Here is a 26,904-nt window from a genome sequence, read left to right as displayed (position 1 = left end):
ACAAAGGAATTGTTAGGATGAAGAAGAGACTGCATGCAGGCCTCCCCTGTCGAACACTCACAGCTCACTGGCTTCATACAGCCTGCCAGATGCAAGGGAAGCAGAGAGAGCGATGGTGGGTAGGGAAGAGGAAACTTTCTTGCCTGCCAAGCAACAGCCCTCTTCTCCACAGAGCAGGGCAGTTTCTTGTAACTAATAAAAATGATTACAACGGAAGAAAGAAATATTTAAAAAAAGAGAGAGGAGGAGGAGTTTTTCAAAATTGACCTAAAGATGAACTTTCAGGTCAGCACAAGTGAGGCTTGGTTTCCTGAGTGCGAAGGGTTCTGAGTTCAGGACAGAATGAGTACTTTTTCCAGAGAACACTGGAGCCTGTGGACTTCCACTGCTGCCCTGGATTAACACTGCACGGCTAGGATCAAGAATCCTGAGCCACAATGGTGGACAGGAACTGCAGGTCCCCTGGAATTTAACCTGGCCATCAGACCTGCCCGCAACACTGGCAAGAGGACTCGGAGGTCTCTCTCTACCTCGCTGTGCTGACCTTACCACATAGTCTCTTGCTCCCCTTCCCCTCCAGGACACGGGGACACCATGGACACAGAAACTGGAGAACAGGATACAAAGCCACTCCCTTCCCCTTTCTGCCCTCTCCTCCCCCCCACTTTTGAAGAATGCATAGTTACAAATTCACCTTACAACATAAAGAAGCGACGATGACCGCATGTGGGACTTGTTTTTTTTTTTTTGAAAACAGAAAATCCAACCTCTTCTTAAATTCAGTATCAAAATTCACATTTGCATAATAATACAATTCAAGGCCATGAGAGAGGAATTAGAGCAAAGCACAGAAGCAGCATCTCTCCTCCCTGTGTCTTCCTGAATGAAGCTGAAGGAATCGAGTGGGAGGGACTGGTCTTCCTCTTTGGGGGAGTTCTGAGGAATCATGGAAATGGCCCTTAGCATTTGCTTGGTATTTCTTTAGAAGATAGGAGTCGGGAGAAGAGGTGATATTGTTTAAAACATAAAAACAAATGAAGAAACACTGCAGACTTCTGCGTTAAACTATCATAGCTCTGAAGAAATAAAACATGATTGCAGATTTTTCTCATTTCTCAAGTGCTTCAATCTTAACTCTTCAAAACCCTTTTCCTTGTGTGTTATACCCTGTTTGCATCAACAGCAACATGACATGACATGACGCCCATATGGGAACAGAATGGCCGCCTCAGGATACAGACTCAAAGGGTAAAAGTGTGCTGCCCGCTCTGCACACGGCAGAAGCTGGAAAATGCCTCATGAATGTGTCACAAGTATCACCATATTCCAATTCTCCAGTGCTTACAGAAAAACAAATAATAAAACAGCCACAGCCACATGAGCACAAACATACACACAGAGAAAACTAGGGAATGCAGATGTTGTATAAACCTGCGCTCTTGGACTAACATGGGTCTGCAGCACCTGTGTACCGTCCCCTAACTGTCTCCTCCCCCCAGTCCCAGAATCTCTTCCACACAATGTACACTGTGTTATATTGATGCTAATGAAATCTCAACAGCTGCCCCTGGGACTTTCCAGGAGAAACTGTGACTTCCCTAAAGACTTAAGCTGACCATCTTTACGTTTGTATCCAATGGATAGCCTCTTCTGAAAACAGTCAGTCTCTGTACTCACAAAGGCACATTCAGAAATACTATACTTAAGTAATTCCTTAGACAAAACTAAAAAAGGGGGGTGGATGGTGTTTTAAACACATGTGTTCTATCTTATCCCCAAATTTCTGGCAAGAGGTGTCACACTAAAATGCATCACTTGGTGAGAGATTATACTACCTTTAAAAGGTAGGTCACTTCTGAAAGGGTTCCAAAGGTTTTTATTTTGTTTTGCATAAATACCCACCTTTTCCACTTTTGGCGAACACACATAGGATATACTGTCCTCCTCTCTGTAAAGCTCTGCTGTGGGGCTAGTCCTGGCAGTAAGGCCGCTCCACCTCGCCTCTAGTCAACTTTTACACCCACCCCTCTGGGAGCTGTGCACACCTTTCAGTAGCCAAAGGAGAAGGAATGCCAGATTCTGGAGGGCAGGAGGGAAAGAAAAGCACTTCCTTTCACAGCTCTGCTACAACAGCATCATAAGCCACCTCGACAACTTTCTTTTGCTGCTCACTGTGAGCGGTAAAGAGAAATTTCCCTTTCTGAAAACAACAACAACTACAAAAAAAACCCATCCCAACTTATACACATATATATATTTTAATCATTCTTGCCTTTGAAACTTACTGATATTGGCTAGACATGGGTCAAGTACAATTGGGAATTTATTTCCAAAGCAATGATTTATAGTTTGAAAACGAAGCTGAGGCCCCAAGTGCTTTAAATGGACACTATTTCTTTTTTTATTTAACACAGAATTCTCTTTACCTGTTTATCTGGTCATTCCCCTCCCATGAACAAAACAAGCATTGGTCACAGTGAAGAACTGGTGACTGAGCTTTGCAAAGACCCCTTGGCCAAGGTACTATCTATCCTGGCCATGTACAGTTTCTCGTTAAAAACAAATTCAGGTATATAGCTAATTAAAGAGGGAACGATTTAAATTGTGTGAGGCAAACACTGGCAGATTCTGCAACTTTCGTTACTTTTTTGGGTGGTGGCAGGAGGTTGCTACAAGAGACTGACAGCTTAAAAAGTACTCATGTTAGGGGTATGCCACAATCACTAGGAATCTGGTCCCAGTGGCCACATGCATGAGGGCAGTGTGGGTGCTGAGCTGCTGGAGGAGTAGCTCTCCACTCCCTGCCCAGTGTTCCCCCTTTACCACCCCATAGATGCCCCTTTCTTCAGAGGCATGGGGTAGGGAGGGATGGTGAGCAGGTGAGGGAGGGTCGATGTTGAATTTTATTAAGTTATTACTATGTTCGCAGATTCTTGGAGCTGTATTATTTCAAGTCTAAAGAATGTAATATTACCACCCTCTTTGTCAAATTTAAGATCAAGAAAAAAAAAACCAGTATCATTGACACGTAGGGACCATTTCTGAAAATACACACACCCTTGGCCCTGGCCATAGACCATATCACAGGGTGTGCACCAACTCTGGAAATCTAGATAATATTCTGTTTTCTTACAGAATGACGATGTCCTCAACAGCATTATGTATATTTATGTGCTTCTTGACTCCCTGGCAGGACTCCCTGTAGTTGCAGACAAAGAAGGGGTAGGATGTGGTGTGCGGAAGGGGTTGTGGGTCCCTATTTTCTCAATGACCATGAGGTCTGAAGACTAACAATTCATTGTGTACACAGAGGCTAGAATATTTTCATCTGCATTATCACATGGCCGTAGTTGTACACACACAGGAGGAAAAACACAACTAAAGAACAAGGATTTTTTTTTTTGCAGTAACACTAAGAGGTGTAGTTAATGCATACACATGAAGTGTGATAAAACTTGGCAAAAACACTGGAGAGAAAAATTTGATTTTTTTTAACCAGCTAAAAACTTATCTAACTTCTGAAGACCTTATAGATACTTAAAAACAAAACCAAAAATCTCAAATCTAAAACAATTACCTATAAAGCTTTAAATGTTGAATTTTAACTCTGAAGATGGGGAAAAAAGGGATCTTTTCTATGTAAAGACTCAATTGTTCCCTAATCTTACAGATGGCTATTACAGCCAAGTTCGCTGAATACATCCTGTTTACTCTGCAGGGAAAAACAGGCTTGGCATAAGCATTTTGCTCAGCATGCAGACATTTTCTTTGTTTTAGAGACGAGGCAAGATGGCAGAATATAAAACATGAAATTAAAAAGTACACAGCATTTGAGGTCAAATGGAATCTGGCTGTTTACCCTACAAAAATCACAACCCCCTCCAAAATAAGTAGTAAAAATGAGCGAATATTTGCAAAAAGTTAACAGCTCATGAACTTTAAGTTTCTGCGAGATATATGTATTAATAAAGGTGCTTCCAAATGCTCAGGCAGGAGTTTTATCTTCTCCTTTCTTTTTCCTCTTGTGTATCTTAAATGCCATAATCAACCCACAGAAGTTTGGAAGAACCAATTGCTAACTTATGCTACATTCATGTCAGAGGGGTGGGAAAATTCTTAGAACAGGAGCCATACTACTAGAAAATCAAATTGCTATAAATAAAACTAACTGGCAATAGATGGATAATGGTTTATTGCGGGGACACTGATTAAGTAATTTGGTTTGGAACCTTAATTTGCAACATTGCTTAGTTAACTCCTGTGAATGTTGCAAATGAAACATGTCCAGGGATAGGGACTGAGGGACCAGAGATGTTCCATGAGCCATCCATTTCTTCACACTGTCTCAGAGAGCTGAACTTTTTTCAACCCCTAAAGTTAGGTCGCGGCACTGGATCTAACTGACAGTAGGGGTCCTCTATCTGATGTGAGACACCCCTTTCACTATCAGTGCTTCTTTTCTTTTGGTTACTCATGTGATAGGTAGAAAGGAAGTTTATGATGTTCAAGGGTTGTACCCATCTCTAGCCACTAGTCATCAAGTGTTTTAAAAAGAACTAGTGAAAAAAACAAAAAAAAGAGAAAGCTCAAATTAACATAATCAAAATGTTTTAAAAATAAATCTGTGTAATGAGAGGTGACCAGCAAGCCTGTATCTATGCCAGAGTGTGGTGGAAGAGAAGGCACTCTCACTGAATTTTCTAAGTGTACTGAAGTCACCTAACCTCTTAGTAGACATGGCTCTTGCCAAAGAATACCAGGGAAAGAGCTTCTCTCTCTCATGATATCCTCACCATATCCTGTTCTTAGGTCACTGCCAACCAACAAAGCAAAGCTCCCAGCAAGCTGACAAAAAGAAGGGGGAGGTCTGGGGGGAAAGGGGAGGAGGCAAAGGACAAGAGCAGAACAACAGGAACCCCTTTCTATTGGCCCAACATGAAGAGACTTTCCAAATCACTGCGGTTGTCACAATTACACACCCGGAGAAGTCAATGCACGGTAATGGAGGGCGCACGACACAAGGAAGGAACTTGGCATTCTACATTATTGAGACATAAAAGCCTATTTAGCTTACTTGACATTTGTTTGTTTATTTTAAATTTAGCCCACTGCCTTTGGGGCCTGTCCAGAACCACTCCAATTTCCTTTCCTTACATTTGTGGAGTGACTGGACCACACGAACACATGCATGCGTCCCCCGCTGCTCAGGGTGTCTGGGTGTATGTACGAAGGCACTAAAGCGGTTTTAGAGAAATTGCAGGCAGCAACCCCACCCACTCCCTTTACCTGTCGAGCTGGAGTTTCTTTCCCACTGGGAAGCTTAATGTTTAAAAGAAGCTGTGGTCATGCTTGGGAATTCTGACCCCTGGCCCCAGGAGGGAATACAAAAGAATTCAACATCACCAAAAACTGAAAGGAAACACTCCACATCTCCGGCTAAGGGATGGGGATAATTAAGCAGCAGATCTTCAAAACAGCAATTAAAACGAGCACAACAGTAGCTGGGAGCTAAAAAAGTAAAATCGCTTGTTCCTTATTAGATTCTTCTATATTTTCTCCTCCTCCCATAACAAACGGAGGTAAGACAGACATTCTTCATTAATAGAATAGTCCATAGATAATTTTCCTCTAGTAATGCCTATATTTAAAATTTGTTCCAAAAATTATTAACCTATATTTCCTAACTCTTTACATAGATTCTCAGCAATCCAACTGTACTATTTTACAGATTAGAGTTACTTTTTTATTTTTAAGCTGTTTTTTCTTCCTTCCTTCCTTTCATTCTTTAGTTGCTGGGGTTGTGGGGACAGGGAGAAGGGTTCCTTTAAAAAAATAAAAATTACTAGTGGGTATTTCAGTTCAGTCTTAAATGGAAAGGAACAAAGTGATGGCATTCTCATCTATGTACACCAAACACTCTCCCATTAACTACACACAATTTCAAACGAATCCATGATTGAGCTCTTAAAAAGCTTAATCCTTCTCCCATATTTTTAAGATAATGAATTAACCTGTTGCTGCTAAATTGATAATTTTTAAAAAATATTTCTTTCTATGTGTTTTAAAATGTGTGACTCCCCAGTATGACAATAATGTTTGGAGACTTTTCTTTTTACATTTTTTTTAAGTAAAAATCGTTTAAACTTTGTGAAGTTTCAGGAACTTGTAAAAGTTTATTGACAGGAAAGAAACAGCCATCTATCTAGGATAAGATACGGTTAAATAAACCATCTTCAAAAAACTGGCTTCCTACCCTAGAATTCCTGAGAATGCTTGCAAATTTTAAAGCAGGAAAATAAATGTTAAAAACAGAAACAAAAAACACTGTTAAATGCTCCCAGAGTTAGTCTTCATCTAAAATATATATTTATATGTATATATATATGTGTATATATATATATATACGCACTTTTTGGTCTTTTTTTTTTTTAAAGTTTTTAGTTTTTTCCCTTTAAGCTTATGATGGAAGAACATTTTAGCTTCTCATGTTTATTTTTACATATTTCAAATCCCTCATTATGTCTTGTAAACAAGAGGGGCTCTAGCACCCGGCTTTCACCGTAGTATCGTAAGGAACTCAACTAACCCATAGTGCAGGTCAAGGAACCAACAGGCAGGAGGAGAGGAGGGCAGGGCAGGACACAGCAGTGAACCAAGGGCGGCAGTGGACAGGGTCACCACTGGCTCTCGGGAGCCTGGGGACATGCTCCTGGCCCAGGGACACTATGATTTAGCCTTCTCTAGGTGTCTGACTACAAGCTGCTCTTCACCTGGTAGTCACTGCAGGACAGCACTATGCTCCACACAGAGAGCAGTCAGTGGGGGCTGCTGGAAGATCTTTTGTATGGGGAACAGTGGTGGAAGGGGCACGGTGGTGATTCAAATTGGAAAGCAGGAAGAGGGCATGCTCAAGGCACCCAGTGGGGCCGAGTCAACGCTGCAGATGCCAAGTGTGACCACCTACCCACAGAGGGCTCATGTAGGCTCATACACGTGAACGCTCACTTGAGTCATGCCTGTCAATCTCTTTTGAGGCTAGGTTTATAATTAACAGGGTAACCCAGAAGGGCTACAGAATTTCCCATTCTTTGTCTCACAAAACCACTGAAATGCAAATAACTTGTTTTAGGCTTTTCCTATACACACCCACTCACCCACCTACACACAGACACAAGCTAAGTCAAATACATTAGGCATTGTTATATCCTTCACTGAAGATGCTAAAGAAAGAAAAACTCCCTTGTCCTCAATAGCAGCAAGTTACAGAGGACAGTGGAGGTCTGCTCCCACCAAGGATTGGAATGGGCAGGTATTTGCTGGTACAAAATGTCGGCACTTTATGTTAAACAGTATAATGCAGACTGGGATGTCCACACAAGTGCTAGCAAATCGCCGGCATACATCCCCCAACCCCATCTGCTTTGTACCCCGCTTCGGGTCTGCTGTAATTCTCTTCACAATAAGCAGTTTGATACATTTTGATTCCAACATAAGTACATACATGTTGGTGGTAACTATGGATTCAACGCTGCCCCCTGTTCAGCCCAGAGTACTACTACATTGATGCTTAAAAAAAACACAAAAAACAGTTTTTAAATACCAAAATAAAAAAAGCAAAATTACAAGAGGGCCGGGGGGAAAGAGGTCAAAACCAAAAAAAAAGGTGCAATACTTAAAAGTCTTTGCTAAGTTATACCTGCCTAAGCAAAATCACATACACAGGAAATACACAACACAGAGAAACGAAAGGAAACGCTTGAAGTACACACTGGTTTAAGAACATTCGTTAAGTAAACGTTTCTGTCAGTGATGGCCTGGTGCTGTAACGCGCCGCGGCCTGGCACAGGTAACGCTCGGCGAGAGAGGAGCAGAGGGAGTAGCTGCAGATGCTTTCAGGAGGCTGCTCACCACTTATTCTTTTCTGTTTTCATAAAATGAAAAAGAGAAGCAACCAACAGAAATACTTAACTCAACTTCACTTAGTTTTTTGATGAATTTCTCAAACCTCTTCATAAGGAAAGAGGGAACATGGTTTTTCTGCTTTTGAGACATCGTATAACCAAAAACTATCTTCTGTTCCCATTCAAACTAACGAAAAGGCCTGCATGAAACTTAACAAATACTCAGATGTGCCTGGTGGCCATTCACTTTAAAAAAAACAGAAATAAACACACAGCTGCTCCACGAGGTACCACCTCCCGCTCTAGTTTTTTTGGACTTGGCAGTGCTCCACTCTACTGCTAGGTCAAAAGAACAGCCAGAGAAACCCCGCATTCAGGCTAAGTTGCAAATGGAAAGGAGCACCCTGCTTTCATCATTAAAAAGCGCTCTGTTCATCTTAGTGCAGCCCAATGGAGTTGTTTTAGGAGCAGTGGCTCTCTGGGCCTGTGTGTTCTCATAGTTAAAAAAAAAAAAGAAAGAAAAAGCAGATGGCCGGCCAGCCAGCCTGTGGACTGTCAGCGATGCAGCTTTCTGAGAAGTCAGGGTAGGGCGGTGGGAGAAGGGAGAAACACAGGCACACACACAGAGACAGAGAAGGATGCACGCGAATGCACATGAACACACGTGCACACACACCAGAACGAGCATGCCTGGGCAGTTACATGTGCCAGAACACACTGGTATTTATCAACCAGCCAATCACAAATTTTTTCCTTTTTTTTTTTTTTTTTTTTTTAGGTTTTTTGTGTTTTTGTTTTTAAAGTGAGGCTCCGTCAAGTCTTCCCTCCCCCCTCCCCCAACAATTCTTTTGAATTTCCCTCCCTCCCAAAACATGGTAGACCTAAGGACGGAAACACACCCAGTGCAAACAAAGTTAAAAAGCTATTTTTTTTTCAGTATATATGTTTCTTAGCAACAACTTCCATATAACATGAAAAAAGTGAAAAACTAGAAACTAATTTTTTTAATTTTTTTGTGTTTAAATTTAAATGGTATGTGTACTTGCTTCACATTGTCTTTCTAGGTTGGCGTTCATGATTCAAGTATTTCAAGAGTGATATGTTCTCTTTTTGGATTCATATTCCAAACGAAAAAACTGAAGTTATAAGGGAGGCAACTATGTGCTCAGACAGTCTGTCAATGACCCACCTTTTTTTCTCTCCGTTTTCTTTTTTCCTTTTAAAAATGTATTTATTGCAAGTTGAAAAAAAAAACGAAAAGGTCAAGTTAGTGCTGCTGCTGTTCCAAAAAAGGTCACGAGGTCAGAGTTGAAAGTTCTAAGTTCAGATTGAATCCGACCCTCCTCCCAGAAGGTCACCAGGTAGTAAAGGAGCAGGGCTGCCCATCCTATGGGGATCTTCCACCGTTGGGACTCCCCATAAGCTAGAAGAATAGTTTGGGGGCCCCCACAATGAAGCGCCAGCAAGATCGGCCCCGCTGCTGCCACCAGCGCTGCTGCTCCACTGCCCGAGCCCAGTGGACCCACCGAAAAGATTCAGAGCAGGTCCCACGGGATCCGACTGGTTCTGGCCAGTCTCCAGCGACTGCCACCCTGCGGCTGGCGCACTCGGGGTTGCTGCAGGTGTAGGGGGCTGAGCTTGTGCCAGAAAACGGCTGACTTCATCATCAGTGGCAAACTCAGCAAGGATGGTAGTGTTTCCCAACACACACCTGGAAGAAGGGAGGGAAAGAGAGCTATGGATCTGAGGAAAATCCTAAAGCACACGGAGGGAGTGCTCAGTCCTTGCCATTCAATGTGCGGTCCTTTGATTAGATACTGCCATATCCATAATGCTTTTTAGAATGCAGAGTTTGGGCTCCACCCAAGGCCTCTGGGTCCAGAACCCTGTATTCCAACCAGACTGCCAGGTAATTGAGAAGCAACAAGGCATCACCAAAGCTCAGGATAACCAAGGACTACTAGGGTATACCATATTCAGATATTTCTTGGTGTATGGGATTTATATAATCTAGACAACTTATCTATCCAGAAAAACATGTGTGTCTGTGGAGGGGTCAAGAGGGATGAACTGGAAGAGCACTCTGATACTGTAATGGTAGATACCTGCCATCATACATTTGTCTAAAACCATACACCGTACAAGGGCAAAGGTGAACTCTAATGTAAACTGCAGACTTTAGGTAGGAATAATGTGTTCAGCAATCGTGACAAGCACACCACTTTGGTGGAGGATGCTGACAGTGGTTGAGGCTATTCATGTGCGGCAGCAGGAGACATATGAGAAATCTTTGTATCTTCTTCTCCGTTTTGCTGCAGATCCTAAAACTGCTCAAAAACAAAATAAAGCCTTACATAAAAAGGAAAGAAAAATAGTCTCTTTTTCCCCCCATGTGAATTGTGAGGCGAAACTCATATCCAAAGCATCAAAGCAACCTGGCTTTGGCCCCAGGAAGTGCTGCTCTTTCTTGGGTGCTCCTCGTTGCCTGAGCCTCCCCATTCCTGGCTTGCAGTGAATCCGGCTTTCTGTCAGGGCATCTGCAGCCAAGTGCAGCCAGCTCTTCTCTGTCCACCAGTTTGACAGTGGCAGGGAAGGGGATGGCCAAGATCTGATCTAGTCCCACCTAATTTAAGCAAAGACCCTGCTACCCACCAAGACCGCAATATTTCATCATCTACAAAGAGGCTAGAGTAAGCAGCTAGATTCTATTATGAAAAACAATGGCGCTGATGTGAGCTTTGTTTTATGTTATGTAGAATTTACTCACTACTTCACAAATTATTTACATTTGGAATTCTGATGACTGGCCTCTGATATACACAGGACAATCCAAGCTTCGGTAGAAAGATCTGGCACCTGAGCACTCGAGACCTGCAGAGGCACGTGTGAGGTGCCATTCTCTATGTCTGTGCTTGTGCATCTTTAGTTCAGCAGCTGCCAGAATCCTCACGGGTGCATCTTCATGCATGTTTGTCTATGTGGGTGCAGGATGGAATACTCACATGTGCAGTGCAGTTTGGGCTTTGGCTGCCTCCTGTTTGGTGCTGTATCGGATCAGGGCAGTGCCCTGGGTTAGATTCAGATGGAATGTCAGCAGTGGGCCATGCTGCATGCAGATCGTTCTCAAGGTTGACCCATCAATCTAAGAAATAATGACATTCATGAGATAAGGACTGGAGGAGGGGTGAGAAAGGTAAATTTTAAGATATTCAAAGCACTGGCTGAGACCTAGTGTGCCCATTTTGCAAACAGTTTGCATAAATGCAGCTTAAAACTAAAGCATATTATTCAGCCTGTGGTCTGTTTCCTGTAGGACATAAACAGGTGGGAGTGTGTTAATTGTGGAGCCAAAAAAGGGCAGAAATGAGATGGCATCCACATAAGAATATCTGTCAACACTCGTAGCATCACTGCTCATCTTGAACATCTGATCATTTAAAATGCTGATGGCTGACCTAGTTCATTCACAGCCTATCCAACACTGTCTTACCCCTACTTTGCCCATCTCAAGGTGAGACTATTTCTGCCTACTTCTCTGACTAAGTCCTCTGCGGACATCAGGCATTTGGATCGAAGGCTGTACTCCTCACCCTAGTTAGACTTTCACCACTTAAGATCTTCAGTGATTAGGGACAATTTCCCTACCCTGCGAAGTTGAATGAATAAACTTATTCACTCTATTTGATTAATTTATTTTGCATTAAGATCTTAAATAGCTATTTAACATCAGTTCATCATTTCAGTTCATTTCTTTGGAAGATAAACAGATTACTATTGGATTGCTTAAAAAGCTGTGCTACTGGTGGCAGTGGCAGACACCCTGCAGGATGGAAACTGGCAGTTTCTTGGTCTTACTGACTCTTCTGTCACCCAGGCCGGAGAGGTGACTTGCTCTAATAACCTTTTAAGCTATGATAGAGATTAGTCTGCTCTTAGGAAGATTTGATTTTTAAAATTAATTCTAACACAAACACAGCCACCTCCATATTCATTTTATATGAATATATGTGTATACTTAACATTTTTCTTTTTTTTTTGAGACCAAGTTTTGTTGTTGTTATCCAGACTGGAGTGCAATGGCACGATCTCGGCTCACTGCAACCTCCCCCTCCTGGGTTCAAGCAATTCTCCTGCCTCAGCCTCCCGAGTAGCTGGGACTACAGGTGCGCACCACCATGCCCAGCTAATTTTTGTATTTTTAGTAGAGACGGGGTTTCACCTTGTTGACCAGGATGGTCTCGATCTCTTGACCTTGTGATCCACCCGCCTCGGCCTCCCAAAGTGCTGGGATTACAGGCGTGAGCCACTGTGCCCGGCCCCTTTTTTTCTTTTCTTTTTTTTTTTTTTGAGACAGAGTCTCGCTTTGCCACCCAGGCTGGAGGGCAGTGGCATGATCTCAGCTCACTGCAGCCTCTATCTCCCGGGTTGAAGCGTTTCTCCTGCCTTAGTCTCCTGAGTAGCTGGAACTACAGGTGCCCGCCACCATACCCAGATAATTTTTGTATTTTTAGTAGAGATGGGGTTTTACCATGTTGGCCAGGTTGGTCTGTAACTCCTGACCTCAGGTGATCCACCTGCCTCGGCCTCCCAAAAGTGCTGGGGTTACAGGCATGAGCCACCAAATCCAGTTGGCACTTTTATAAGAAAGAACAAGTGAACAGCTGAATAGCTTTCCCAGGCTCCTTTCAAAACAGTGTATCCCTTATTGCTTCTCTCATTCTAATCATACCATAATCACCACATTGTGCGACAACTCGTAGGAAACAAAAGGCATACATAGTTTTAAGGATGATCATATAAAATTCTTTATACTTCGGTATTAGCTAAAGAAATAACTTGGAACTTTGAGCTGAGTTGATGAGATACAGAGATTAAGTGGTAAGCCACATCCTCCCACATGTTAACTGTGTGTAGGAAACTGTTTATCTCAATGTACACCTTGAAATAGGAGTCCTGTGATTTACTCCCTATGAATGGGCAAATGTATTTAAGACATGTATCTTCCTACAGAGAATCATAATATGTGTTAGCATATTAAAAGGTCTAAGAAGTCTCAAAGTGAAGAAATCTGCTTAATTTTGTTTAAGCAAGTATACATGTCAAACGTATTAGACCAGAGACTGAATATCTCATGGAACACTCTGGAAAATGTTGGCTTAATAAAATGTGCATGAATGAATTAAATGCCAGACAATGCATTTTACGTGTCAAAAACAGGACGCATGACTGACTCCTTTTAACAAGGTGTTGTGAGGGTGTTGTAAAGGTTTCGATGGGCCCATTTAACCTCATTCAAGTACTGAACACAATGCTTCTGCAAATACCTCAGTTATCTAGCAAAAAGGGTGAAAGTCAGGGTGGCTTGGTGCAAATTAAGCCCCTTTGCTGGAAAACCACCCGGAAGGTATGGTCTGATGAGGGAAAATTATAGTAACGCCAACTACACGTGAAGAGGTTGATAGACGGAGAAGTTAAACATGCCCATGTAGCATTTATTAGCTATGAAGTCGAATGATCTCTTCCACTGGACAGATGGATGGTTAATTATTTACAAAGCGCAAAAACAGTGAATATGTTTTAAGAGGGAGAAAATACTGAGGTTTTCTAACTAAATGATGCATGAGATTATTATTAAGAAACATAAAGAACTTAGTTGAGAAGGAAAGACACTTTTAGGGATGGGGAAGCATAGGTTCAGGTCTTGCTGGAGAATTAACACAGAACAGGTAGCTTCTGGGTGTCCTTAAAACACTCCCTTCTCCACTAGGTTCTGGATTCCAACATGCACATCTGTATAGCAAATCGTGTCTACTATATAGAAATCACCAGAAAATACTGCCCTACTGTTTTTTCTCTTTCTCTGCCCCATAAGATCAGCAGGAACCCACTCTAGTGGGTTTCACCTAGTTTTATAAACTAGTTTTCAGTTTTATAAACTGTATGTGTCATCATTATCTTGAAGGCAGGCATGAAGCCTCGTGGCCAGCATCCACCCCTCTCCAGAAGTAGGCTCTGAAGTTTGGGTAGGGAGGGGACAGCCGCCGCCTACAGTAAAGACCTTACAGTGATCGGGAAACAAGTTTTCACATAACCTCCCACATCTCTGTATTTCCCTCTCTCTGTTTCGAGACAGGGTCTCGCACTGTTGCCCAACCTGGAGTGCAGTGCAATGCAATCACAGCTCACTGCAGCCTCCTTTGACCTTTTGGGCTCAAGTGATCCTCCTACCTCAGCCTGCTGAGTAGCTGGGACTACAAGTGTGTGCCACCAGGCCTGGCTAATTTTTCATTTTTTGTAGAAGCAGGGTCTCATTATATTGGACTGATTTTAGACACCTGGCTTTAAGCAATCCTCTCGCCTTGGCCTCCCAAAGTGCTGGGATTACAGGTGTGAAACATCACCCCTGGTCTTTTCCTCTCTCTTAATATAATCAAGTCCTATCTAGAAAACCACAAGAAAGCATAATTACCTGTGGAGTGAGATTGTGAAGAACCAGCCAGTAACTAGGACGAACTGAACCACCATCACTCCAGGTAGAGGCTATGAGCAACCAGAAAAATGGTTAGGAAGAGAGATTAAAAAAAATTCAAGAAAGCCATGAGGGAAAAACATTTTCATGTAGCCCACATTTCTTCTCTGCTGTTATAAATTGTCTCTCTTTTCCTCTGGACTCTGATCCCTTTTCTCTTCTACTGGTCCCTGACTCCTATGCACTATTATGCCTCATTTGCAAGACAGTATTTTCCTCCCAGTGTTCTCACTCTGCCATTTTTACTCACTCATTTCACTCCATCTGTCCCTTGGGAATTCTTGGGTCCCTTTGTCTTATACTGACTACGACTTTCACTCAAGAGATAGCTTCTTCTCTATCAGTAGAAAAACCAGACAACCATGACTTCCTCTCTTGGGAAGACCTCTCAGTGTCTTCACCATCTGTGTTAACATAAGCCCCTTGCGGATGGACAATGGTGCTCCTTTAGGCAGATCCTCCTCACCCGAGGCGAGCCGCGAGTCCTGTGTCCCCCACCCCCTGACTGATCGGGGTGCTGTGCTGCTCCAGGGAGATGATGGTTTGGGGTTGGTCAGACCAGGAGGTGGGCGGGGCAGCGGTGTAGTGTTCCTGGAGGAAATATGGTTTTTCCACATCTTGTTGGAGAGATGAGTGGGGTTGTGTCCTATGGGATCCGGGGACCATGTTGATTTGTAATCAGGGAACTTTGCTGTAAGAAGAGAACATTAAGGAAGGAAAAAGGTTAGATGCTTCACTTCTGTTGACAAATACACATGAGTTTTAACTACATTCACATAAATACATACACATTCATATTCTAAGGAGTAACAGTACACATTTTAAGCATAGCAATACAAAATAACTCTGTTCTTTGAGCATAATGAACAGAAAATTTTCAGTGACTACTACTCTGAATTGATAGAATTATCATATGAATTAAAGATTTAATAAGATAGCTAATTCTCTACTGCTTTCTTAGCTAAAAATGACTGGAAAAGGAGGATGCATTCAAGGAGAAAGTCTTCCTAAAGACACCAGATTCTGGGTAACAGTGAGATGTGAATCCTAGCAGAACTAAAGTATTCTATAAATACTCATTGACTGAATGGAAAGTAATTAGAAAATTACACTTGTGCCTTGATCCACCATATTAGATATTGATGTTCAAACAGATTCTTTAAAAATAATCAAGAAATATTCACTAAGGGCTTACTATGCATATAGCATTAAATCAGTGCTGTGAGTAATATAAATAATTATCCCCAAGAACCTCAAGCTCAGATGGGAAGGCAGAACAGATGAGCAACAGAACTGGTGACCCCAACATCATCACATATGTTCAATACGCAGAGGCGATCAAGAATGCTGGGCTTGCAGCAAAGGCTTTACAAGGACAGCTCTTGAAGGAGTTACATAAATGGATGGGCATAAAGAAACAGGAAAGCATAAGCCAAGGTTCAACATAAATTCTCTCTATATGGAATATGATCCCCCTCAATTTTGGTTGAACAGTTCACAGAGGCAGAGAGGTAAAGGAGGTTATAAAGGTAGGCTGGGGACTCCTTAAGATACTATCAGTTTTTTGCAACTGATTCAGCATGGAGTGTTTAAACTACTGAGATAGCAAACAGAATGGAACAGAGGAATGGATATATGAAATATGATTGCAGAATAAGCCACTAAAGAGAAGTCATCACTGCCTGGGTCCAGGAATTGAGGGAGAGAGGAAAAAGGAAGAAAATACTGAGAGTACCTAAATAATGCATGAGATCATTATTAAGAAACATAGGCCAGGCACGGTGGCTCACACTGCTCTCGAGGCTAAGGCAGGCGGATCACTTGACTTCAGGAGTTCAAGACCAGCCTGGCCAAAATGGTAAAACCCCATCTCTACTAAAAATATAAAAATTAGCCATGTGTGGTGGTGGGCACCTGTAATCCCAGCTACTCAGGAGGCTGAGGCAGAAGAATCACTTGAACCTGGGAGGTGGAGGTTGCAGTGAGCCAAGATTGCTCCATTGCACTCCAGCCTGGGCAACAACAGCAAAACTCCTTCTCAAAAATAAAATAAAATAAAAGAAAGAAAGAAAAAAACATAAAGGCCGGGCATGGTCACTCATGCCTGTAATCCCAGCACTTTGGGAGGCTGAGGAGGGCGGATCACCTGAGGTCAGGAGTTCAAGACCAGTCTGGCCAACATGGTGAAACCCTATCTCTGAAAAAAAAAAAAAAAAAAAAAAAAAAAGAATGAACAAACAAACGAACGAACGAATGAACTTAGTTGAGAAAGAAAGATACTTTTGGGGGTGGGGACTATAGGTTCAGTTTTAGACAAGTGGGAGGTGATTCTTGGGCCATTTCTCAGGTGAATTTCCAATTGTTGGAAAAAGATACATAATTCAATCTGTGATGTGGGCATTTACAGGAGTAAAAGAGTTGGGTAACCAGACTAAGTTTTTTATATGTAAAAGAAATCCTACAAAAGTAAAATGTATTCAAAACATGGGATATTGAGATGTTTTCTTTACTTGCTAGGAACCGAGGCAAGTTATATCAGCTCTTAGAACCTCACTCAGTTTCTTTATCCACAAAATAGGGGTAATATGGCCGGGTGCGGTGGCTCATGCCTGTAATCTCAGCACTTTGGGAGGCCGAGGCGGGTGGATCACGAGGTCAAGAGATCGAGACCATCCTGGTTAACAGGGTGAAACCCCGTCTACTAAAAATACAAAAAACTAGCTGGGCACGGTGGTGCGTGCCTGTAATCCCAGCAACTCAGGAGGCTGAGGTGGGAGAATTGCCTGAACCCAGGAGGCGGAGGTTGCAGTCAGCTGAGATCGCGCCATTGCACTCCAGCCTGGGTAACAAGAGTAAAACTCTGTCTCAAAAAAAAAAAAATAGGGGTAACAACAGGACTTACTCATAGCCTTTGGTGAAGGTAAAATAAAAATTTGTGTGGAAGGTTTAGCATGATGTCTGGCCTGCGGGATCATTCAGTGAGTGGTAGATTACGGCTGCGCTACTGATATGACACCAAGGGGGTTAGAAAAATAAGACAGTCAGCAGCCCACCAGTCTGTAGCACCTTTATAGGTGGCTAAAGGTCTTTATTTGCTTATGTGCTGGGTAAAGCACATAATGCTTTAACAGCCTAAGGTCCAACTTTTGCTGAAGCTGGCAATACTGAAGGTGCCAATACTAATATGTCTACCTATCAGAAAGGCACTGTGCTGAGTGAGTGACTTCAATCCCTTTTTTTTGAGACGGAGTTTCACTCTTGTTACCCAGGCTGGAGTGCAATGGCGCGATCTCGGCTCACCGCAACCTCCGCCTCCTGGGTTCAGGCAATTCTCCTGCCTCAGCCTCCTGAGTAGCTGGGATTACAGGCACGCGCCACCATGCCCAGCTAATTTTTTATTTTTAGTAGAGACGGGGTTTCACCATGTTGACCAGGATGGTCTCAATCTCTAGACCTCGTGATCCACCCGCCTCGGCCTCCCAAAGTGCTGGGATTACAGGCGTGAGCCACCGCGCCCGGCTTCAATCCCTTTATTATATCCACTAACTTTTCCATTTTCTATTGTCTTTCAAAAAACATGAACCTACCAAATGATGGTAAAATTAATCAAGGTCCTCTTTCTATTTTTTCCCCTTTGGCCATCTGCCCCTAGCCTTTGTCTTTAAGTGGGAGGATTTTTAGAGAAAAGCCAACGATAATTGGCTACTTTAGGAATAACTGGTTCTTCTCATGACCCACGATTTCTTGGCAGCCTTGTTAAAAGAGAAGCATGTGTGTCATTAGGACATGACTCCAGCCCTCTAAATATGCCAGCTCCCTGCAGTTATATCACTATTGGCTTCATCCCAAAGTTGTATCTGCCTCATCCTCCCTGAGAGTAGAAGTTCCTCAAAGACATAGAAAATATAAAAGGTGTGCTTCCCTCGATCTGACCTATGCTACTGAACTGTCACAGTATACCTTAGGAAATACATGCCAATTTCCTTTATAAAAGGGAACCTGACAAAAAAGTGCTAACCAAAGGGACACAAAAAATTTACGCTCATACCTGAAGTGCTATGAACGTTGGTAAAGGAATTGTCAGAGGCACTGTAGGGCCAGGCACCAGGTGAAGGCAGCGAGGTGTTGAGGGAAGAATTAGACCCTTGGGTAACAAAGAAGAAGAAAATACTGAAGATAAATGTTGGTATAACCAGTAAAACCTTGAGAGTATTTTATTTAAACTTCAACAGGCTAGAGGACAAAATATGTCTGACAAATAAAGGTGAAAAGCAATATTCTGACTTTTTTTTGGTTAAACTTTTAGGTACCAGCAAGTACAAATGAAGTCACAGACTGACAACTAGGAAAATGCTGGGTGTTGAATATACAAGAGATGCTTTGCTCAATTACCTGTGGTGTTATCCCGCAGCAGTTGGTGGTCAGTATCTACAATGGGAGATGTGGCTGTACCCCCCAGCACACTTCCTGGGGTGACATAGGGGTCAGACTCAGGGTCAATGTTTTGGATACCTTTCCATGGCACTCCTGGTTGGAATTCTGAGACAAGGAAAACAAATATTAGAGCAGGAAGGTTGTTAAAAAAATGATACAGTATTTTCTTAATATAAGAAATGGGTCTGTGAGTCTGGGCACGATGGCTCATTTCTGTAATCGCAGCACTTCAGGAGGCCAAGGTGGGAGGATCACAAGGTCAGGAGTTTGAGACCAGCCTGGCCAATATGGTGAAACTCTGTCTCTACTAAAAGATACAAAAAGTAGCTGGGCATGGTGGGACATGCCTGGAGTCCCAGCTACTCAGGAGTTTGAGGCAGAAGAATCACTTGAACCTGGGAGGTAGAAGTTGCAGTGAGCCGAGATCATGCCACTGCATTCCAGCCTGGGTGACAGAGCAAGACTCCAACTCAAAAAAAAAGAAAAAAGAAAAGAAATGGGTCTGCAAAAAATATAAATATTGAATTTATATACTGATTTTCATCACAAAATTAAGGAAAAAAAAAATCAGCATGAACATATACTCCTGCCAACAGCACATTTGTGTTATTAACTGTCTGTGGGGTGAACTTGAAGCCACAGCTCATGCCTGGCCCTGGTAACCTGATCCTCCTGCTCCCAGGAGACTTCAGGCCTGAAGGCAGGAAAAGCAGGAGTAAGAACTCTGGTGTTCCTAAGAATTATCCAAGCATCTAGGCCAAGAACCGGGTGAAAATATGGACTAGAGATCAGTGTCCTTTCTCATTTTCCTTACCAGATGTTGGCCAAAATGCAGAAAGTGTAATACAAATGCAAGATGGAACGTCCAGGGATAATTTAGGTTAGCAAAAGAAAGCCTGGAATATACACAAAAGCTCAGAATTTTTTTATTGGTCAATTTAAATCATTTAAAAATTTTAAAGCTATGTGACAGAATAAACTTTCATTTTCCCAATTGTTAGGAGAAAGAGCAACGTGTACCATATATGAATGATTTACATTATACAATTTTACTCTAATAAAATGAAACTATACATATTTGTGTCACAAATATGTATGCACAGAAAGAGGTCTAAGAGGACATATATTTATGGAATTACTGATTTTAATTTTTGCTTTATTAAATGTTCCAATTTTTCTATCATGAGAATAGATTACTATGTCCAATAAAAGAGAGGGAGAGAGAAAAAAATTAACAAATAATTTCACTGCAATCACTACTGCATTCTTAGAACCTAACTGATAATAAATACTTGCCTAAGAACTAACAAATCAATTCAACAGATGCTTCAAAAGAACCCATGTTACAAGGCATCCTATGCATGGGACAAATGCCAAGGCCCAGCTACAATGTCACTTATCTCCAGATTCCCCATCTAACGAAAATCTTCTATCTTCCCATAGCACATGCCTTGCTTCTAAGAGATAATTTTTTTTTTTGAGACGATGTCTTGCTCTGTCACCCAGGCTGGAATGCAGTGGTACAATCTCGACTCACTGCAACCTCTACCTCCCAGGTTCAAGTGCTTCTCCTGCCTTAGCCTCCTAAGTAGCTGGGACTACAAGTGCGTGCCACCATGCCCAGCTAATTTTTGTATTTTTAGTAGAGACGGGGTTTCACCATGTTGACCAGATGGCCTCGATCTATTGACCTCGTGATCCACCCGACTCGGCCTCCCAAAGTGCTGGGATTACAGGCGTGAGCCACGGCACCTGGCCTAACAATTATTAAATGAAAAAATGAAAGCAAGTGCCTTAGTAACATGAGTCACAAAAGCAATGTATTCTGAAACTGAAACTGATAATTACAAAACAAATGCTATCCTAGAAAAGCATTTCCTGGACAATACCTGGAGGCCAACTGGCATTGCTGGATTTACTTCCGATTTTATTTGTTGGTGGAGATTTGGCAGGTAACCAGCTATCACCAGCAGGACCCGTATGGCCACCCAGTGTGTCACCAGGGATGATATCAAACTGGTTGTACGGTGACCCTCCCCGGGTCTTACCAGGGGCCACTATAGCGCCTGAGAAAAGAGAGGAAATTAATTCATCCAGAATAACTCCTATGAATGGAACTTGTCTATTTTTTATTCATTGGAACTCAGTCTTCTGAAGCTGATGGAGTACATACAAACAGCACTGGAGTAAGAGGTTGCATTAGAGACTCAGCTCATAATTACTAAGCAGCAAGACCATGAAGAGGTCGTTTCACCTCTCTGAGCCTCTCAGTTCCTTATTTAGGCACACAGAATTGTTCTCATGCTTGAATGTTCCTTTCAGTTTTAAAATTCCATGGTCTTATGAAATTAATGAAATGTTCACAAACTAGCAATCTTATCATTATCCCTAGTTTCTATGCTAATGACCCGAGTGAGAAATGGGGAAAATTCTAACAATCTGTAGCACATAAGAAGGTTTAACTAAATTTCTACTGATGCCACCCACCCAGGTTCTTAAGGGCTGGCTGATCAGGCTTAGATTAGCTGGAAGCAGCAGTATAAACAGAGAGTCCATTGGAGAGAAAAGCATCTGCAATTGCTTTAAATTCCAAGGCAATGAGATGGAATTCCCGCCTAGGGTCTTTGCCAGCATAAGACCAGCAATGAACTCTGCAGCTCTGGGATCCATGGCCTCACACATAAAGAACAGCAAATCCTTTGTAACTGCTTTCCTGAGAGCATTTCAGTGGTTTTGCCAGTGCCCCCAACACGCATTTTATATGCTACAGGGCAGGAAAATAATTAAAAGCTTAAAATTGCCTTGAACTAACAAAACATGCATTTTAAATAAAATGTTAGGCGTCAGTGAGATACCAGTCTATGTATTTCTCAAATGAATTTTACATACTGTATCGGGTCACTTGACCTATTCTTAGAATGCTGCTTGTGAAGGGATAAAATTATTTCCAGGGTGATGCAGCCTAATAGGATTATTACCAAAACTATCTCCATGTGTAGCTAAGAGGACATTTGCTTTTCTGGAGCTTCTGACAAATCTGGCTCAGAGGCACATTATGGTGAAGCAGTGGAAAATGAACAGTTCAATTACATTGGGGATTGCTAAGGAAATGTGAAAACATGATCTATAAGCTCTAAAAAGGCAAGTAGAGATTTTGTCTTCGAGATATCCTCTCACGTGCCATTTCCTACTTATTATCATACACCTTTCATGTCTTTGAGGACAAGCGGACCAGGTGAATCATCAGCCTAAGGAAGCACTGAAAGTGCCCAAAGCTATAGCTGACAGTGGGCTTGGATTATTTCATCCACAAACAGATTTTACAATGTCAATAAATCATTTTTGTCTTCATGTCATGAAACCAAATGATAATATGCTGAGGGATGGCAGGCAGGGAACTTCATGTGGCTATTTCACCAGCCTCCTGGATGGGCTTATTAAAGAGTGGTTTATAAAGGAAACCTGAAAGTCTTCAGACTGAATGACTTGGCTGGGGCTGAGGCCTGCCAGAACGCTGCAGCAGGAACAGCCAGACATCTCTTTATACTTGGTTCTCATGGATACAGTTAAGTCCAAGTGAATTACTGTCAAGTGAAACAAACACTGAAACAAAGGCTGAAGGAAGGTTCTGAGACATTTTATCTGTTTTACAGGGAAACAGAGAAGCCCTTACAGAGAATAATCAAGAGGAAAAGCCGACCCACATCACAACCAAAGCCTGCAATGCCCTTAAATGCTGTCTTGCAGACACTCTAATTCACACAGAATAAGAAAGCTTTGTGAAAAGTTCAAATCTCATGTATTATGATCTATCAGTCATCCTTTGAAGATTAAAAGGCAGGACACTTTTTTTTAAAGCTGATGAACTTAATTTGGTTCAAATAACCAACAAGATCAGTATTTGTTATGATCCCTTGCTCTGTAAAACAAAGCAAAACAAACTCAACTCAACAAGCTGACTCTGCTCCCTCAGCCAACTTATTAGGGTTTCACCTTGGTGGGTGCCCAAGTTCACTGCTACCACCCTCAATCGTGGTAGCTGAAAAATTCTGCTCTCCTTAATTAGAACTAGCACTTTGTATTTCTTATGATTTAACATACATATGACTCTGTCCTTCCTCCATAGGCGATCACAGGATTCAGGAAGAAAACAATACCAAGAGACTCATTAAGAAAAAAAGCTAAAGTTCTGTACTTCAAAACAGTATTATAGGACGTTTCATCAAGACCTGCTGAGGGTTGGGGCTCTAGCTCTCAGTGCTTCTCTTACCATTTTTGTGCATATTGGCTTCCTGTGTGGCTACAGAGGGCAGCCCCTCCATCATGGAGGTCCACTGTTTAAAGCGAGACTCAGTTCCAGTCTCCTTCCCACCAACCATGCCATAGTCCATGCCGCCAGAGCTGAAGCCTAAAAAGGAGAAGACCACATTTTATAAGTCTCTAGCATCAGTAACAAGAGTTCTGAAGCAGGCCCCACGAATGCCTTCAGGTGTCATTCAAAGACGAATTCACCAAGTTTCTCCATTCAGAAACAGGTATTTTTGATTCCAAGTTTAGATCTTGGCTCTTGCTTCCTAAAAAAGTGATGTCTCTCTGTGAAGGTATTAAGACGTGTATGACTGCCATGGATTAGCTCCGTCTCAGTACATTCCTGCACGCCCTTTTTCTTTTTCATTCAGCTGATGTATGTCCCAAGCAGGATGCTGGGGCTAGCCACTCTCCAACTGAGATAGGGAAGACTACATCCAACCAGTGTAGCCCAACAGCAGTGACAGAGCTGTCATTAGGGAATCTTGGGGAAAGAGAGGCTTTGCAGAAGGGACATGTGAGCTAGGGCCTAAGGTAGGTATTTGGGGAAGTCAAGGAAACCAGTTACATATAGGGAATGGTGAGAGATTCAAATGACTCCAATGTTTAGCTAACTCTGGGATGAAGGGAGGTGGAGAGTGGTCGGGGTGTGGAGAAATGAAGAGTCATGTCATGTAAGGTCTTTATATATTAGACCAAGGAATAGGAATTTTTTTTTTCTCTAAGACAAGAGATAATAGACATTTTAAGCATGTGAGAGGATAACTAATAATGTATTTTAGGAAGAGAATTGGCAACCTTGTGATGAGTGGAGGTCAGGGCAGAATCTGAAAGATAAATTTGAAAGTAGTCTTTAAGCAATAGGGAAGACCCCAAAGCTTGAATAGGTGAGTAGTTAAGAGTTCTCAGTTCACTTTGCCATGAGCCCCAGGTAAGCTTCAGGGGAAGAGTCTTGGGTAACCTTCTCCCACTACACTGAGCTGGAGAGCTGGAAGCCACACAGCTGGATAATGGAGTATAAAAGGATCCATCATCCATTTGGGTCAGAATATATGCGACACTTGCTCATACAAACTCTCAAAAAAAGTAAAATAAAGGACTAAAACAGATGAAACAGGGAGGGGAAAAACAATAAATGACCACAGAAAAATGAGAATGAGCCACAGGAAGTGCAGAGCAGCAGCATTAACACAGGCACCCCAGGGAGGTGAGCAAGGCTCCCACCACGGCAGAGCCAACCTACCCTGCCCCAAGACGTGTAACTCCAGCCAGGCCAGACTCCAAAATGTACCCACGGCGGGTCCTTAGTTTCCATCTATCCAAATCCCACTGAGGGCCCAGGTTGTGTTTTTCTTCCCCTGTGCTTATTTTGGTCGTCTGGGATAGTTTTATAAACGCATAATAAATCATGTAAAAAATCTAACACCTTCCTGACCCATGTTAAAAATGTTGCTATTTATAAAAAGAACAGAGTTCTTTCATACTTTGTAACTGAATTTACTAGTTCAAAATGCTTGGTGGGTGGGGGTGGGGAGCAGAAATCTTTAGAATGAGATGAAAATATTTCAAATGAAATTATTATTATTTTTTGGAGATGGAGTCTCACTCTGTTACCAGGCTGGAGTGCAGTGGTGTGATCTCGGCTCATTGCAACCTTGGCCTCCTGGGTTCAAGCAATTCTCCTGCCTCAGTCTCCCAAGTAGCTGAGACTACACGCACATGCTGCCACACCTAGCTAAGTTTTTGTATTTTTAGTAGAGTCAGGGTTTCACCATATTGTCCAGGATGGTCTCGAATTCCTGAGCTCAGGCAATCCACCCGCCTCAGCCTCTCAAAGGCTGGGATTACAGGTGTAAGCCACTGCGCCTGGTCTTATTTTTTAAAGAAGAGTTTGGGGCATTTTTTTCTTTCTTTCATCCCAGGTAGCAGAAACAGATTGGAGGGCACGGAAGTTGTAAGGAACAAAGGTTTTCTCTGACATAAGCCTTAATGACCTGAACAGGTTGCTCCTTGAGTAAATTACACTTCTGCCTTTGAGAAAACCAGGCCAAGGTGCTTGGATTCCAGGCCACCTGAAAGCTCAGTTCTAATCACTGAGAAAGAGCTTTTGGAAATAACCTAGGATCTGGCAAAGATTAAAAAGAATGCTAACATTAATAAGAAGAGGAGGAACCATTCCTTACACATTAATTTTCTTTGAAGTTATTCTAAAATTTTCTGTAAAACCCATAGTAAATTAAATTTCTTTAATTTTAGCTACTTAAGAGTTTTTTTCTGGTGACAAATGAAATGCAGAAAATTAAAGAGTTATAGGAAAAGGGCAAAAAGGCCAGGTGCAATGGCTAACCAGCACTTTGGGAGTCCAAGGCGGGCAGATCACGAGGTCAAGAGATCGAGATCATCCTGGCCAACATGGTGAAACCCCATCTCTACTAACAATAGAAAAATTAGCTGGGTGTGGTGGTACGCACCTGTAATCCCAGCTACTAGGGAGGCTGAGGCAGGAGAATTGCTTGAACCTGGGAGGCGGAGGTTGCAATGAGTCGAGATCTTACCACTGCACTCCAGCCTGGGTGACAGAGCAAGATTTGTCTCAACAAAGAGAAAAAGGGGAAAAAAAGAAAAAAAAAGAAAAAAAAAAAAGAGAAAAAGAAAGAAGAGGAAAGAAGGAAAGGAAAAAAAATGAAACAAAGAAAAAGAGAGAAAGAAAAAGTAAGCAAGCAAGGAAAGAGCTCAGCAGCTCCATGAATCTTTGGGAAAGTGGGCACCTGATTCATTAGAGACTTGGGGATCAAATGCCACCACAGTAGGCCAGTCCCAGCACTGGTTCACAAGGTCTGGTCAGGAAAAATTATTCAAGGGGTCAGAGAACAAATAGGTGAGGAAATTGTCTTGAAAGGTTCAAACTATAAGCCTGAAAGTATGAGAAGAAAAATCAGGTGAAGACGTATATAATTTTCTTTGATGTCACGTGGTAACTGGCATGACACTAAGATATGGCATGTGTCGGACGGATTTTGATGGAAGGAATTTTGGGGCACTGTGCTCTAGTGGCTGCATTAACAAAGAATAGACGGTGCTTTGCTAGTGACCTTTAGTTATTTACAAACTATCGTACCTCTAAACCCTAGAAAATACTGACTTCATTGTACTTTCTATGATAGTAAAACTAAATTTCCTCAGTACAACCAAGTGGTTTCCCTGAAATTTCCAGTTCACAAACAGTGATTTAGCTCAAATTAAGCCATCTGGTTCAGTTCAATGAATATTTATGGACAGTCTAATCTCTGCCAGGCCCTGTTAGGAGATGAGGTACAAACAAAGATAAGACATGCCCCTTGCTTATCACCTGCTTTTATCATTCTTGCAAGGACAACCCTTCGCCAGAATTACCTTCTCTCATCTCCACACACCCTAATTCATGGTCTATGCACGAAAAACATTTGGTTCCATTCTTACATCCTTGAGGAAACACTCTTAAATTAACTTGTCCTTACACTGATCTTGCCTTCACTCTCTTTGTTTACAGTTCTGTTTTCTCCTCCTCTTTTTCCTATATATTAAAAAACAAACTACTGTTTTTATAACTATACTAATTATTTTTTAAAAATCACCCATAATTGGCCATCCTAACACAACTGCTCTAAATCCATGTCCACCCATACACCTGGTATTGATACAATCATAATTGCAGCATGGATACAATTACTCCTCTTCTGTCATTTTTTACAA

The 26,904-nt window shown here is 42.1% G+C and overlaps 1 long non-coding RNA gene across 40 annotated transcripts in view; it reads right to left on the bottom strand.

Annotated features, from left to right (window-relative positions):
• Positions 1-5,784: 5,784 nt before the first annotated feature.
• The window catches only part of LOC103790844 (trinucleotide repeat containing adaptor 6B), a 275,430-nt gene continuing 254,310 nt past the window's right edge, over positions 5,785-26,904 (bottom strand). For 29 of the 40 annotated variants that reach the window (XR_008474080.2, XR_013521083.1, XR_013521081.1 and 26 more), the window contains 8 exons: positions 23,135-23,272; positions 20,754-20,930; positions 18,823-18,969; positions 18,479-18,574; positions 14,897-15,121; positions 14,371-14,441; positions 10,904-11,043; positions 5,785-9,612 (listed from right to left, as the gene is read on the bottom strand). This is a non-coding gene — a long non-coding RNA (trinucleotide repeat containing adaptor 6B). The remainder of the gene's footprint in view (positions 9,613-10,903; positions 11,044-14,370; positions 14,442-14,896; positions 15,122-18,478; positions 18,575-18,822; positions 18,970-20,753; positions 20,931-23,134; positions 23,273-26,904) is intronic. The other 11 variants (XR_013521104.1, XR_013521074.1, XR_013521089.1 and 8 more) reach the window with 1 other exon arrangement.

The sequence above is a fragment of the Callithrix jacchus genome, chromosome 1, assembly GCF_049354715.1.
Source record: "Callithrix jacchus isolate 240 chromosome 1, calJac240_pri, whole genome shotgun sequence".
NCBI classification, from domain to species: domain Eukaryota; kingdom Metazoa; phylum Chordata; class Mammalia; order Primates; family Cebidae; genus Callithrix; species Callithrix jacchus.
The sequence above is the reverse complement of the archived record's forward strand: the minus strand, read 5'-3'. Positions and strand labels throughout refer to the sequence as shown.